General features: G+C 45.2%; 4 non-coding genes across 4 annotated transcripts; all 4 read right to left on the bottom strand.

Annotated features, from left to right (window-relative positions):
* Positions 1–552: 552 nt before the first annotated feature.
* Positions 553–634, bottom strand: trnal-aag (transfer RNA leucine (anticodon AAG)). Its single transcript has one exon. It is a non-coding gene; the product is annotated as a tRNA-Leu (tRNA).
* Positions 635–3,473: 2,839 nt separating this feature from the next.
* Positions 3,474–3,555, bottom strand: trnal-aag (transfer RNA leucine (anticodon AAG)). Its single transcript has one exon. It is a non-coding gene; the product is annotated as a tRNA-Leu (tRNA).
* Positions 3,556–6,393: 2,838 nt separating this feature from the next.
* trnal-aag (transfer RNA leucine (anticodon AAG)) lies at positions 6,394–6,475 on the bottom strand. Its single transcript has one exon. It is a non-coding gene; the product is annotated as a tRNA-Leu (tRNA).
* A 2,838-nt stretch (positions 6,476–9,313) lies between these two features.
* Positions 9,314–9,395, bottom strand: trnal-aag (transfer RNA leucine (anticodon AAG)). Its single transcript has one exon. It is a non-coding gene; the product is annotated as a tRNA-Leu (tRNA).
* Positions 9,396–16,089: the final 6,694 nt, after the last annotated feature.

The raw sequence follows: 16,089 nt of genomic DNA, 5'->3' as shown, positions 1-16,089 counted from the left end.
TCGGAGTACAGAACTCGGCCAGAGAACAGTCACGAGATGTGGCTACAGGTCTTTCATGTGAGAAAAGAGTGGGGTACAATGCACAGTTTGTTGTTAGGGGAGCAGAATGGGAATGTGTTCGGAGACTGTAGCCAGGGAACGGATCAATTATGATTTCACACGCCGATGTTTCCAGGACGGAAATGAAGGAAATGGGAGAAACTCAATAACATATTCACTGGAATGATTTTCCAATTCATCAGAAAGCCAAATCACGATGAATCGACTCACCGCAGAAGTTTGTTTAACAACAGCGATGAAATGACAGTCTCCATTCTTGTCGAGTAACAACTCAACTTGCCTGGGACATAAAGCAACAGTAGAGCTGTTTGTGGCCTTCTGCCCGGGAGGTGAACACCGTCATGACAGCTGAGAAACTTTGCAAAACGCAGCATGTTTCCACACCACAGTTAATTCCCCGGGAAGTAAAACAAATTTTTTTGGGAACAGAAGTACAGCGGGAATGGACACAGCATTGCAACAAGCTGTGTCATGGCAGCTGATCAGTAGAAATGGCAGTGGTGGGATTCGAACCCACGCCCCTGTTGGGACTGGAGCCTTAATCCAGCGCCTTAGACCGCTCGGCCACACTACCAGCTGCGCTGCAACCCCATTTTCTTGCATTTCCAATTGAGCTCCTGCATGACAACAGATGGAAAGTCACGTGAAATGGGTTCCATGATTCCTCTCCGACTCGCACGGCTGCTTGGATGTGCCGGCTACAATATCAATTTCGCAACAAATAATGATAGCTCATCAATCCGGATAAAAATCAATGGTAAGCTGAGGCTATCTTCTCAGACTCTTTTCAGCTACAAATGTATCTGTGAGTGCGTGAGCAAACATGTTCGCTTATGATTTGGTCAAATAACCATGAACTGCTTGACATTACTGCAATTTCGATTCTTACTTTGCTAAATGATTTCACCCATTGCTCGAAACAGGACAACTTTCACGTTTACACGGAACATGAAACACACCGGACTACAGGGAAAATGCACAAAGCTGAGCAGGCCGTGTTCCACATCATACCGTGCAGCATAGTTTCAGTCACTGTGTCTGTTTTGCAGAATAAGAGTCCCAAAGAATGTTCTCCAGCCTAAAAGCGGAGGTAGCATTACAATCCGAGAACGACAGATCACAGTGTGAGGATGCTCTGACCTCGGGGCCAGTTCGAGATGCCACTTTCCTTGCCTTTTACCTAAACCGTGCAATTGGCTGCAGGGATGTTCACACCTGGACATGAGCCACATCGATACAACTGAGTTGGAAACCTGCGTGGGAATCGACGAGAAGCGACTCAATAAATCTTGCTAAATTCCATGGTGCTTATTAGAAATGCAGTTTCTGTTCACCTCAATTTAAAAGGCAGTTTTTGAACATAGTAACTGAAATCAAAAGCTAATTATCTCACCCCACCCCCCACTCCGGGAGAGGTGCTAACTGCACTTGATTGCTTTTTGTTCTCGATGTGAAGAGCTCTCACGCCTGAGTCACCTTCACGCCTCTTGTTGCTGAGTGACTCCAAAAGAAGGAGTTTCACCAGAGCTGCAACTGCCTCACTTTCCCAGTCGCTCTCCCCGTTGACATTTTCCTGCTCATCAGTGATTTAAAGAAAAGCAAAAGGATGCGATGTTATTCTGCAGCCTCTTTGTCGATTCCTCCGTTTAAATTCCAACATGGCTTAGATCTCGGGGCGCACCTTAATACTAGCTTTGAAAGCACAGGTCCAGAGCTTCCTCTGAGAGTGCAATTTCTTTCATTGCTGTTGCTGATTGAATGAGCCGCTAACGTGCGAACTGCTCCAAAACATGATTCAGGACCTCTGGTGCCAATTCTCGCACTTTGAATAACGACAGACAGCTTCCAAATGAGGCCTTTCAGATACGACTTTGGGGTACATTTGGCAGACAGAATAGTTCAGGAATCCGTGGTGCACTGTGACACCAGCGCATCACCTTCTTCCCTGTCTTTGAACCGGGCCGCCTCAGCAAGGAATGCAAATGCAGTATTGCTCTTCGTGGAAGGATCGGTAACTACACTCTCCAACTGAATGGCACATGATCAGAAGCAGTTTGTAGAATATCTTTACAATGCTCTGCACAGTAATCAAATGGAAATGCATTGCATTTCACTACGAGAGCAGATTTGTTCAAGCAAATTCGAAGGCAGGTTTGCAGATGGGAAAGCAAGCAGGAAAGCTCCGTTCTTGTCCATGTAAAAGGCTGCAGATGAAGAACAAAACAGTTTCGACCGCGGGAACCTATCTTGCGGAAGGTGAACGTGCTGATCACTATGCTACAGAAACAAGCCCACAGCCGCCCCTGCTGCAGCTCAGTGGTATCCGACACTGAAAGTTGAAGACATTCTACCTTTCACCTTTCTGTTTCCAAATGCTCGTTGTTTCATGGGAGTTGTTTAATTTTGGCTGTGTGGTATGCATGGACGAGATACACCGAAGTATCTGTTTTCACCCGGTGTAGCCCAATAACGTTGTGTTGCTTACACCAGCTTTAAAAGGATAGCTTTTTAGCCGAGATGGCCGTCGCAGTCTGTGGCACAATCTTTAGTCTGTTCGACTGCTCACTGGAAAGGTAGTATTGTGAAACACTGCAGAAACGAAGGACTTCCTTACTTTTGCTCCGACTGACCATACTCTGTGAAATTTTCCCAGATTCTCAGTTGAGGAGTTTTTGCAGCTGGAAATTATCTCAGAAAGCCTGTTAATTCGTAATGTATTGAACGAATCGCAAAACAGAAAACATTTGACACGCAACACAAACAAAACTGGCAAACCAAATGCATTTTCAGATACAGTGAGCATGAATGCTAAATGTGAGACACTCCGAGGGCATGAGCCATAAAGTAATCTCACAACTAACATCAGGGCAATTCCAAACTACTCTTTCAATGATACTTGAGCCTCAGTGCACCACCATATCACAGACAATGCTGAAAAGAGAGAAAGAAAGAACATAATAAGAATAGGCCACAAAAAGTGAATTTCACCAATCACAGTCTCGATTAGATTACCTTTCCCTTCCGGTGTCTCCGGGACGGAAACGAAGGAAATTGGAGAAATTCAATAACATATGACATCAAAATTCATCGGAACGATTTTCCCATTCGCCAGAAAGCCAAGTAACGATGAATCGACTCACCGCAGGACTTTGTTTCACAACAGCGATGAAATAGCAGTCTCCATTCGGTTCCAGTAAAATCTCAACATGCTTGGAACATAAAGCAACAGTAGAGCTGTTCTGCAATTTTCCACGCGGGAGGCGAACACGATCAAGACAGCATAGACAATTTGGCACTTTCCCACTACACATTTAATTCCCCGGGAAGCAAATCAATTTTTTTGTGAACAGAAGTACAGCGGGAATGGAAACGGCATTTTAACAAGCTGTGTCGTTGCAACTGAACAGTAGAAATGGCAGTGGTGGGATTCGAACCCACGCCCCTGTCGAGACTGGAGCCTTAATCCAGCGCCTTAGACCGCTCGGCCACACTACCAGCTGCGCTGCCGCCCCATTTTCTTGCATTTCCAATTGAGCTCCTGCATGACAACAGATGGAAAGTCACGTGAAATGGGTTCCATGATTCCTCTCCGACTCGCACGGCTGCTTGGATGTGCCGGCTACAATATCAATTTCGCAACAAATAATGATAGCTCATCAATCCGGATAAAAATCAATGGTAAGCTGAGGCTATCTTCTCAGACTCTTTTCAGCTACAAATGTATCTGTGAGTGCGTGAGCAAACATGTTCGCTTATGATTTGGTCAAATAACCATGAACTGCTTGACATTACTGCAATTTCGATTCTTACTTTGCTAAATGATTTCACCCATTGCTCGAAACAGGACAACTTTCACGTTTACACGGAACATGAAACACACCGGACTACAGGGAAAATGCACAAAGCTGAGCAGGCCGTGTTCCACATCATACCGTGCAGCATAGTTTCAGTCACTGTGTCTGTTTTGCAGAATAAGAGTCCCAAAGAATGTTCTCCAGCCTAAAAGCGGAGGTAGCATTACAATCCGAGAACGACAGATCACAGTGTGAGGATGCTCTGACCTCGGGGCCAGTTCGAGATGCCACTTTCCTTGCCTTTTACCTAAACCGTGCAATTGGCTGCAGGGATGTTCACACCTGGACATGAGCCACATCGATACAACTGAGTTGGAAACCTGCGTGGGAATCGACGAGAAGCGACTCAATAAATCTTGCTAAATTCCATGGTGCTTATTAGAAATGCAGTTTCTGTTCACCTCAATTTAAAAGGCAGTTTTTGAACATAGTAACTGAAATCAAAAGCTAATTATCTCACCCCACCCCCCACTCCGGGAGAGGTGCTAACTGCACTTGATTGCTTTTTGTTCTCGATGTGAAGAGCTCTCACGCCTGAGTCACCTTCACGCCTCTTGTTGCTGAGTGACTCCAAAAGAAGGAGTTTCACCAGAGCTGCAACTGCCTCACTTTCCCAGTCGCTCTCCCCGTTGACATTTTCCTGCTCATCAGTGATTTAAAGAAAAGCAAAAGGATGCGATGTTATTCTGCAGCCTCTTTGTCGATTCCTCCGTTTAAATTCCAACATGGCTTAGATCTCGGGGCGCACCTTAATACTAGCTTTGAAAGCACAGGTCCAGAGCTTCCTCTGAGAGTGCAATTTCTTTCATTGCTGTTGCTGATTGAATGAGCCGCTAACGTGCGAACTGCTCCAAAACATGATTCAGGACCTCTGGTGCCAATTCTCGCACTTTGAATAACGACAGACAGCTTCCAAATGAGGCCTTTCAGATACGACTTTGGGGTACATTTGGCAGACAGAATAGTTCAGGAATCCGTGGTGCACTGTGACACCAGCGCATCACCTTCTTCCCTGTCTTTGAACCGGGCCGCCTCAGCAAGGAATGCAAATGCAGTATTGCTCTTCGTGGAAGGATCGGTAACTACACTCTCCAACTGAATGGCACATGATCAGAAGCAGTTTGTAGAATATCTTTACAATGCTCTGCACAGTAATCAAATGGAAATGCATTGCATTTCACTACGAGAGCAGATTTGTTCAAGCAAATTCGAAGGCAGGTTTGCAGATGGGAAAGCAAGCAGGAAAGCTCCGTTCTTGTCCATGTAAAAGGCTGCAGATGAAGAACAAAACAGTTTCGACCGCGGGAACCTATCTTGCGGAAGGTGAACGTGCTGATCACTATGCTACAGAAACAAGCCCACAGCCGCCCCGCTGCAGCTCAGTGGTATCCGACACTGAAAGTTGAAGACATTCTACCTTTCACCTTTCTGTTTCCAAATGCTCGTTGTTTCATGGGAGTTGTTTAATTTTGGCTGTGTGGTATGCATGGACGAGATACACCGAAGTATCTGTTTTCACCCGGTGTAGCCCAATAACGTTGTGTTGCTTACACCAGCTTTAAAAGGATAGCTTTTTAGCCGAGATGGCCGTCGCAGTCTGTGGCACAATCTTTAGTCTGTTCGACTGCTCACTGGAAAGGTAGTATTGTGAAACACTGCAGAAACGAAGGACTTCCTTACTTTTGCTCCGACTGACCATACTCTGTGAAATTTTCCCAGATTCTCAGTTGAGGAGTTTTTGCAGCTGGAAATTATCTCAGAAAGCCTGTTAATTCGTAATGTATTGAACGAATCGCAAAACAGAAAACATTTGACACGCAACACAAACAAAACTGGCAAACCAAATGCATTTTCAGATACAGTGAGCATGAATGCTAAATGTGAGACACTCCGAGGGCATGAGCCATAAAGTAATCTCACAACTAACATCAGGGCAATTCCAAACTACTCTTTCAATGATACTTGAGCCTCAGTGCACCACCATATCACAGACAATGCTGAAAAGAGAGAAAGAAAGAACATAATAAGAATAGGCCACAAAAAGTGAATTTCACCAATCACAGTCTCGATTAGATTACCTTTCCCTTCCGGTGTCTCCGGGACGGAAACGAAGGAAATTGGAGAAATTCAATAACATATGACATCAAAATTCATCGGAACGATTTTCCCATTCGCCAGAAAGCCAAGTAACGATGAATCGACTCACCGCAGGACTTTGTTTCACAACAGCGATGAAATAGCAGTCTCCATTCGGTTCCAGTAAAATCTCAACATGCTTGGAACATAAAGCAACAGTAGAGCTGTTCTGCAATTTTCCACGCGGGAGGCGAACACGATCAAGACAGCATAGACAATTTGGCACTTTCCCACTACACATTTAATTCCCCGGGAAGCAAATCAAATTTTTTGTGAACAGAAGTACAGCGGGAATGGAAACGGCATTTTAACAAGCTGTGTCGTTGCAACTGAACAGTAGAAATGGCAGTGGGGGGATTCGAACCCACGCCCCTGTCGAGACTGGAGCCTTAATCCAGCGCCTTAGACCGCTCGGCCACACTACCAGCTGCGCTGCCGCCCCATTTTCTTGCATTTCCAATTGAGCTCCTGCATGACAACAGATGGAAAGTCACGTGAAATGGGTTCCATGATTCCTCTCCGACTCGCACGGCTGCTTGGATGTGCCGGCTACAATATCAATTTCGCAACAAATAATGATAGCTCATCAATCCGGATAAAAATCAATGGTAAGCTGAGGCTATCTTCTCAGACTCTTTTCAGCTACAAATGTATCTGTGAGTGCGTGAGCAAACATGTTCGCTTATGATTTGGTCAAATAACCATGAACTGCTTGACATTACTGCAATTTCGATTCTTACTTTGCTAAATGATTTCACCCATTGCTCGAAACAGGACAACTTTCACGTTTACACGGAACATGAAACACACCGGACTACAGGGAAAATGCACAAAGCTGAGCAGGCCGTGTTCCACATCATACCGTGCAGCATAGTTTCAGTCACTGTGTCTGTTTTGCAGAATAAGAGTCCCAAAGAATGTTCTCCAGCCTAAAAGCGGAGGTAGCATTACAATCCGAGAACGACAGATCACAGTGTGAGGATGCTCTGACCTCGGGGCCAGTTCGAGATGCCACTTTCCTTGCCTTTTACCTAAACCGTGCAATTGGCTGCAGGGATGTTCACACCTGGACATGAGCCACATCGATACAACTGAGTTGGAAACCTGCGTGGGAATCGACGAGAAGCGACTCAATAAATCTTGCTAAATTCCATGGTGCTTATTAGAAATGCAGTTTCTGTTCACCTCAATTTAAAAGGCAGTTTTTGAACATAGTAACTGAAATCAAAAGCTAATTATCTCACCCCACCCCCCACTCCGGGAGAGGTGCTAACTGCACTTGATTGCTTTTTGTTCTCGATGTGAAGAGCTCTCACGCCTGAGTCACCTTCACGCCTCTTGTTGCTGAGTGACTCCAAAAGAAGGAGTTTCACCAGAGCTGCAACTGCCTCACTTTCCCAGTCGCTCTCCCCGTTGACATTTTCCTGCTCATCAGTGATTTAAAGAAAAGCAAAAGGATGCGATGTTATTCTGCAGCCTCTTTGTCGATTCCTCCGTTTAAATTCCAACATGGCTTAGATCTCGGGGCGCACCTTAATACTAGCTTTGAAAGCACAGGTCCAGAGCTTCCTCTGAGAGTGCAATTTCTTTCATTGCTGTTGCTGATTGAATGAGCCGCTAACGTGCGAACTGCTCCAAAACATGATTCAGGACCTCTGGTGCCAATTCTCGCACTTTGAATAACGACAGACAGCTTCCAAATGAGGCCTTTCAGATACGACTTTGGGGTACATTTGGCAGACAGAATAGTTCAGGAATCCGTGGTGCACTGTGACACCAGCGCATCACCTTCTTCCCTGTCTTTGAACCGGGCCGCCTCAGCAAGGAATGCAAATGCAGTATTGCTCTTCGTGGAAGGATCGGTAACTACACTCTCCAACTGAATGGCACATGATCAGAAGCAGTTTGTAGAATATCTTTACAATGCTCTGCACAGTAATCAAATGGAAATGCATTGCATTTCACTACGAGAGCAGATTTGTTCAAGCAAATTCGAAGGCAGGTTTGCAGATGGGAAAGCAAGCAGGAAAGCTCCGTTCTTGTCCATGTAAAAGGCTGCAGATGAAGAACAAAACAGTTTCGACCGCGGGAACCTATCTTGCGGAAGGTGAACGTGCTGATCACTATGCTACAGAAACAAGCCCACAGCCGCCCCTGCTGCAGCTCAGTGGTATCCGACACTGAAAGTTGAAGACATTCTACCTTTCACCTTTCTGTTTCCAAATGCTCGTTGTTTCATGGGAGTTGTTTAATTTTGGCTGTGTGGTATGCATGGACGAGATACACCGAAGTATCTGTTTTCACCCGGTGTAGCCCAATAACGTTGTGTTGCTTACACCAGCTTTAAAAGGATAGCTTTTTAGCCGAGATGGCCGTCGCAGTCTGTGGCACAATCTTTAGTCTGTTCGACTGCTCACTGGAAAGGTAGTATTGTGAAACACTGCAGAAACGAAGGACTTCCTTACTTTTGCTCCGACTGACCATACTCTGTGAAATTTTCCCAGATTCTCAGTTGAGGAGTTTTTGCAGCTGGAAATTATCTCAGAAAGCCTGTTAATTCGTAATGTATTGAACGAATCGCAAAACAGAAAACATTTGACACGCAACACAAACAAAACTGGCAAACCAAATGCATTTTCAGATACAGTGAGCATGAATGCTAAATGTGAGACACTCCGAGGGCATGAGCCATAAAGTAATCTCACAACTAACATCAGGGCAATTCCAAACTACTCTTTCAATGATACTTGAGCCTCAGTGCACCACCATATCACAGACAATGCTGAAAAGAGAGAAAGAAAGAACATAATAAGAATAGGCCACAAAAAGTGAATTTCACCAATCACAGTCTCGATTAGATTACCTTTCCCTTCCGGTGTCTCCGGACGGAAACGAAGGAAATTGGAGAAATTCAATAACATATGACATCAAAATTCATCGGAACGATTTTCCCATTCGCCAGAAAGCCAAGTAACGATGAATCGACTCACCGCAGGACTTTGTTTCACAACAGCGATGAAATAGCAGTCTCCATTCGGTTCCAGTAAAATCTCAACATGCTTGGAACATAAAGCAACAGTAGAGCGGTTCTGCAATTTTCCACGCGGGAGGCGAACACGATCAAGACAGCATAGACAATTTGGCACTTTCCCACTACACATTTAATTCCCGGGAAGCAAATCAAATTTTTTTGTGAACAGAAGTACAGCGGGAATGGAAACGGCATTTTAACAAGCTGTGTCGTTGCAACTGAACAGTAGAAATGGCAGTGGTGGGATTCGAACCCACGCCCCTGTCGAGACTGGAGGCTTAATCCAGCGCCTTAGACCGCTCAGCCACACTACCAGCTGCGCTGCAGCCCCATTTTCTTGCATTTCCAATTGAGCTCCTTCATGACAACAGATGGAAAGTCACGTGAAATGGGTTCCATGATTCCTCTCCGACTCGCACGGCTGCTTGGATGTGCCGGCTACAATATCAATTTCGCAACAAATAATGATAGCTCATCAATCTATTCTGCGATGTTATTCTGCAGCCTCTTTGTCGATTCCTCCGTTTAAATTCCAACATGGCTTAGATCTCGGGGCGCACCTTAATACTAGCTTTGAAAGCACAGGTCCAGAGCTTCCTCTGAGAGTGCAATTTCTTTCATTGCTGTTGCTGATTGAATGAGCCGCTAACGTGCGAACTGCTCCAAAACATGATTCAGGACCTCTGGTGCCAATTCTCGCACTTTGAATAACGACAGACAGCTTCCAAATGAGGCCTTTCAGATACGACTTTGGGGTACATTTGGCAGACAGAATAGTTCAGGAATCCGTGGTGCACTGTGACACCAGCGCATCACCTTCTTCCCTGTCTTTGAACCGGGCCGCATCAGCAAGGAATGCAAATGCAGTATTGCTCTTCGTGGAAGGATCGGTAACTACACTCTCCAACTGAATGGCACATGATCAGAAGCAGTTTGTAGAATATCTTTACAATGCTCTGCACAGTAATCAAATGGAAATGCATTGCATTTCACTACGAGAGCAGATTTGTTCAAGCAAATTCGAAGGCAGGTTTGCAGATGGGAAAGCAAGCAGGAAAGCTCCGTTCTTGTCCATGTAAAAGGCTGCAGATGAAGAACAAAACAGTTTCGACCGCGGGAACCTATCTTGCGGAAGGTGAACGTGCTGATCACTATGCTACAGAAACAAGCCCACAGCCGCCCCTGCTGCAGCTCAGTGGTATCCGACACTGAAAGTTGAAGACATTCTACCTTTCACCTTTCTGTTTCCAAATGCTCGTTGTTTCATGGGAGTTGTTTAATTTTGGCTGTGTGGTATGCATGGACGAGATACACCGAAGTATCTGTTTTCACCCGGTGTAGCCCAATAACGTTGTGTTGCTTACACCAGCTTTAAAAGGATAGCTTTTTAGCCGAGATGGCCGTCGCAGTCTGTGGCACAATCTTTAGTCTGTTCGACTGCTCACTGGAAAGGTAGTATTGTGAAACACTGCAGAAACGAAGGACTTCCTTACTTTTGCTCCGACTGACCATACTCTGTGAAATTTTCCCAGATTCTCAGTTGAGGAGTTTTTGCAGCTGGAAATTATCTCAGAAAGCCTGTTAATTCGTAATGTATTGAACGAATCGCAAAACAGAAAACATTTGACACGCAACACAAACAAAACTGGCAAACCAAATGCATTTTCAGATACAGTGAGCATGAATGCTAAATGTGAGACACTCCGAGGGCATGAGCCATAAAGTAATCTCACAACTAACATCAGGGCAATTCCAAACTACTCTTTCAATGATACTTGAGCCTCAGTGCACCACCATATCACAGACAATGCTGAAAAGAGAGAAGAAAGAACATAATAAGAATAGGCCACAAAAGTGAATTTCACCAATCACAGTCTCGATTAGATTACCTTTCCCTTCCGGTGTCTCCGGGACGGAAACGAAGGAAATTGGAGAAATTCAATAACATATGACATCAAAATTCATCGGAACGATTTTCCCATTCGCCAGAAAGCCAAGTAACGATGAATCGACTCACCGCAGGACTTTGTTTCACAACAGCGATGAAATAGCAGTCTCCATTCGGTTCCAGTAAAATCTCAACATGCTTGGAACATAAAGCAACAGTAGAGCGGTTCTGCAATTTTCCACGCGGGAGGCGAACACGATCAAGACAGCATAGACAATTTGGCACTTTCCCACTACACATTTAATTCCCGGGAAGCAAATCAAATTTTTTTGTGAACAAAAGTACAGCGGGAATGGAAACGGCATTTTAACAAGCTGTGTCGTTGCAACTGAACAGGAGAAATGGATTCGAACCCACGCCCCTGTCGAGACTGGAGCCTTAATCCAGCGCCTTAGACCGCTCGGCCACACTACCAGCTGCGCTGCCGCCCCATTTTCTTGCATTTCCAATTGAGCTCCTGCATGACAACAGATGGAAAGTCACGTGAAATGGGTTCCATGATTCCTCTCCGACTCGCACGGCTGCTTGGATGTGCCGGCTACAATATCAATTTCGCAACAAATAATGATAGCTCATCAATCCGGATAAAAATCAATGGTAAGCTGAGGCTATCTTCTCAGACTCTTTTCAGCTACAAATGTATCTGTGAGTGCGTGAGCAAACATGTTCGCTTATGATTTGGTCAAATAACCATGAACTGCTTGACATTACTGCAATTTCGATTCTTACTTTGCTAAATGATTTCACCCATTGCTCGAAACAGGACAACTTTCACGTTTACACGGAACATGAAACACACCGGACTACAGGGAAAATGCACAAAGCTGAGCAGGCCGTGTTCCACATCATACCGTGCAGCATAGTTTCAGTCACTGTGTCTGTTTTGCAGAATAAGAGTCCCAAAGAATGTTCTCCAGCCTAAAGCGGAGGTAGCATTACAATCCGAGAACGACAGATCACAGTGTGAGGATGCTCTGACCTCGGGGCCAGTTCGAGATGCCACTTTCCTTGCCTTTTACCTAAACCGTGCAATTGGCTGCAGGGATGTTCACACCTGGACATGAGCCACATCGATACAACTGAGTTGGAAACCTGCGTGGGAATCGACGAGAAGCGACTCAATAAATCTTGCTAAATTCCATGGTGCTTATTAGAAATGCAGTTTCTGTTCACCTCAATGTAAAAGGGAGTTTTTGAACATAGTAACTGAAATCAAAAGCTAATTATCTCACCCCACCCCCCACTCCGGGAGAGGTGCTAACTGCACTTGATTGCTTTTTGTTCTCGATGTGAAGAGCTCTCACGCCTGAGTCACCTTCACGCCTCTTGTTGCTGAGTGACTCCAAAAGAAGGAGTTTCACCAGAGCTGCAACTGCCTCACTTTCCAGTCGCTCTCCCCGTTGACATTTTCCTGCTCATCAGTGATTTAAAGAAAAGCAAGAGGATGCGATGTTATTCTGCAGCCTCTTTGTCGATTCCTCCGTTTAAATTCCAACATGGCTTAGATCTCGGGGCGCACCTTAATACTAGCTTTGAAAGCACAGGTCCAGAGCTTCCTCTGAGAGTGCAATTTCTTTCATTGCTGTTGCTGATTGAATGAGCCGCTAACGTGCGAACTGCTCCAAAACATGATTCAGGACCTCTGGTGCCAATTCTCGCACTTTGAATAACGACAGACAGCTTCCAAATGAGGCCTTTCAGATACGACTTTGGGGTACATTTGGCAGACAGAATAGTTCAGGAATCCGTGGTGCACTGTGACACCAGCGCATCACCTTCTTCCCTGTCTTTGAACCGGGCCGCCTCAGCAAGGAATGCAAATGCAGTATTGCTCTTCGTGGAAGGATCGGTAACTACACTCTCCAACTGAATGGCACATGATCAGAAGCAGTTTGTAGAATATCTTTACAATGCTCTGCACAGTAATCAAATGGAAATGCATTGCATTTCACTACGAGAGCAGATTTGTTCAAGCAAATTCGAAGGCAGGTTTGCAGATGGGAAAGCAAGCAGGAAAGCTCCGTTCTTGTCCATGTAAAAGGCTGCAGATGAAGAACAAAACAGTTTCGACCGCGGGAACCTATCTTGCGGAAGGTGAACGTGCTGATCACTATGCTACAGAAACAAGCCCACAGCCGCCCCTGCTGCAGCTCAGTGGTATCCGACACTGAAAGTTGAAGACATTCTACCTTTCACCTTTCTGTTTCCAAATGCTCGTTGTTTCATGGGAGTTGTTTAATTTTGGCTGTGTGGTATGCATGGACGAGATACACCGAAGTATCTGTTTTCACCCGGTGTAGCCCAATAACGTTGTGTTGCTTACACCAGCTTTAAAAGGATAGCTTTTTAGCCGAGATGGCCGTCGCAGTCTGTGGCACAATCTTTAGTCTGTTCGACTGCTCACTGGAAAGGTAGTATTGTGAAACACTGCAGAAACGAAGGACTTCCTTACTTTTGCTCCGACTGACCATACTCTGTGAAATTTTCCCAGATTCTCAGTTGAGGAGTTTTTGCAGCTGGAAATTATCTCAGAAAGCCTGTTAATTCGTAATGTATTGAACGAATCGCAAAACAGAAAACATTTGACACGCAACACAAACAAAACTGGCAAACCAAATGCATTTTCAGATACAGTGAGCATGAATGCTAAATGTGAGACACTCCGAGGGCATGAGCCATAAAGTAATCTCACAACTAACATCAGGGCAATTCCAAACTACTCTTTCAATGATACTTGAGCCTCAGTGCACCACCATATCACAGACAATGCTGAAAAGAGAGAAAGAAAGAACATAATAAGAATAGGCCACAAAAAGTGAATTTCACCAATCACAGTCTCGATTAGATTACCTTTCCCTTCCGGTGTCTCCGGGACGGAAACGAAGGAAATTGGAGAAATTCAATAACATATGACATCAAAATTCATCGGAACGATTTTCCCATTCGCCAGAAAGCCAAGTAACGATGAATCGACTCACCGCAGGACTTTGTTTCACAACAGCGATGAAATAGCAGTCTCCATTCGGTTCCAGTAAAATCTCAACATGCTTGGAACATAAAGCAACAGTAGAGCGGTTCTGCAATTTTCCACGCGGGAGGCGAACACGATCAAGACAGCATAGACAATTTGGCACTTTTCCACTACACATTTAATTCCCCGGGAAGCAAATCAAATTTTTTTGTGAACAGAAGTACAGCGGGAATGGAAACGGCATTTTAACAAGCTGTGTCGTTGCAACTGAACAGGAGAAATGGTTCGAACCCACGCCCCTGTCGAGACTGGAGCCTTAATCCAGCGCCTTAGACCGCTCGGCCACACTACCAGCTGCGCTGCACCCCCATTTTCTTGCATTTCCAATTGAGCTCCTGCATGACAACAGATGGAAGTCACGTGAAATGGGTTCCATGATTCCTCTCCGACTCGCACGGCTGCTTGGATGTGCCGGCTACAATATCAATTTCGCAACAAATAATGATAGCTCATCAATCCGGATAAAAATCAATGGTAAGCTGAGGCTATCTTCTCAGACTCTTTTCAGCTACAAATGTATCTGTGAGTGCGTGAGCAAACATGTTCGCTTATGATTTGGTCAAATAACCATGAACTGCTTGACATTACTGCAATTTCGATTCTTACTTTGCTAAATGATTTCACCCATTGCTCGAAACAGGACAACTTTCACGTTTACACGGAACATGAAACACACCGGACTACAGGGAAAATGCACAAAGCTGAGCAGGCCGTGTTCCACATCATACCGTGCAGCATAGTTTCAGTCACTGTGTCTGTTTTGCAGAATAAGAGTCCCAAAGAATGTTCTCCAGCCTAAAAGCGGAGGTAGCATTACAATCCGAGAACGACAGATCACAGTGTGAGATGCTCTGACCTCGGGGCCAGTTCGAGATGCCACTTTCCTTGCCTTTTACCTAAACCGTGCAATTGGCTGCAGGGATGTTCACACCTGGACATGAGCCACATCGATACAACTGAGTTGGAAACCTGCGTGGGAATCGACGAGAAGCGACTCAATGAATCTTGCTAAATTCCATGGTGCTTATTAGAAATGCAGTTTCTGTTCACCTCAATTTAAAAGGCAGTTTTTGAACATAGTAAACTGAAAGCAAAAGCTAATTATCTCACCCCACCCCCCACTCCGGGAGAGGTGCTAACTGCACTTGATTGCTTTTTGTTCTCGATGTGAAGAGCTCTCACGCCTGAGTCACCTTCACGCCTCTTGTTGCTGAGTGACTCCAAAAGAAGGAGTTTCACCAGAGCTCAACTGCCTCACTTTCCCAGTCGCTCTCCCACCGTTGACATTTTCCTGCTCATCAGTGATTTAAAGAAAAGCAAAAGGATGCGATGTTATTCTGCAGCCTCTTTGTCGATTCCTCCGTTTAAATTCCAACATGGCTTAGATCTCGGGGCGCACCTTAATACTAGCTTTGAAAGCACAGGTCCAGAGCTTCCTCTGAGAGTGCAATTTCTTTCATTGCTGTTGCTGATTGAATGAGCCGCTAACGTGCGAACTGCTCCAAAACATGATTCAGGACCTCTGGTGCCAATTCTCGCACTTTGAATAACGACAGACAGCTTCCAAAGAGGCCTTCAGATACGACTTTGGGGTACATTGGCAGACAGAATAGTTCAGGAATCCGTGGTGCACTGTGACACCAGCGCATCACCTTCTTCTTCCCTGTCTTTGAACCGGGCCGCATCAGCAAGGAATGCAAATGCAGTATTGCTCTTCGTGGAAGGATCGGTAACTACACTCTCCAACTGAATGGCACATGATCAGAAGCAGTTTGTAGAATATCTTTACAATGCTCTGCACAGTAATCAAATGGAAATGCATTGCATTTCACTACGAGAGCAGATTTGTTCAAGCAAATTCGAAGGCAGGTTTGCAGATGGGAAGCAAGCAGGAAAGCTCCGTTCTTGTCCAATGTAAAAGGCTGCAGATGAAGAACAAAACAGTTTCGACCGCGGGAACCTATCTTGCGGAAGGTGAACGTGCTGATCACTATGCTACAGAAACAAGCCCACAGCCGCCCCTGCTGCA

The sequence above is a fragment of the Hemiscyllium ocellatum genome, unplaced genomic scaffold (genome assembly GCF_020745735.1).
Source record: "Hemiscyllium ocellatum isolate sHemOce1 unplaced genomic scaffold, sHemOce1.pat.X.cur. scaffold_125_pat_ctg1, whole genome shotgun sequence".
Classification (NCBI taxonomy): Eukaryota; Metazoa; Chordata; class Chondrichthyes; order Orectolobiformes; family Hemiscylliidae; genus Hemiscyllium; species Hemiscyllium ocellatum.
This window is presented reverse-complemented; position numbering and strand designations above follow the sequence as displayed.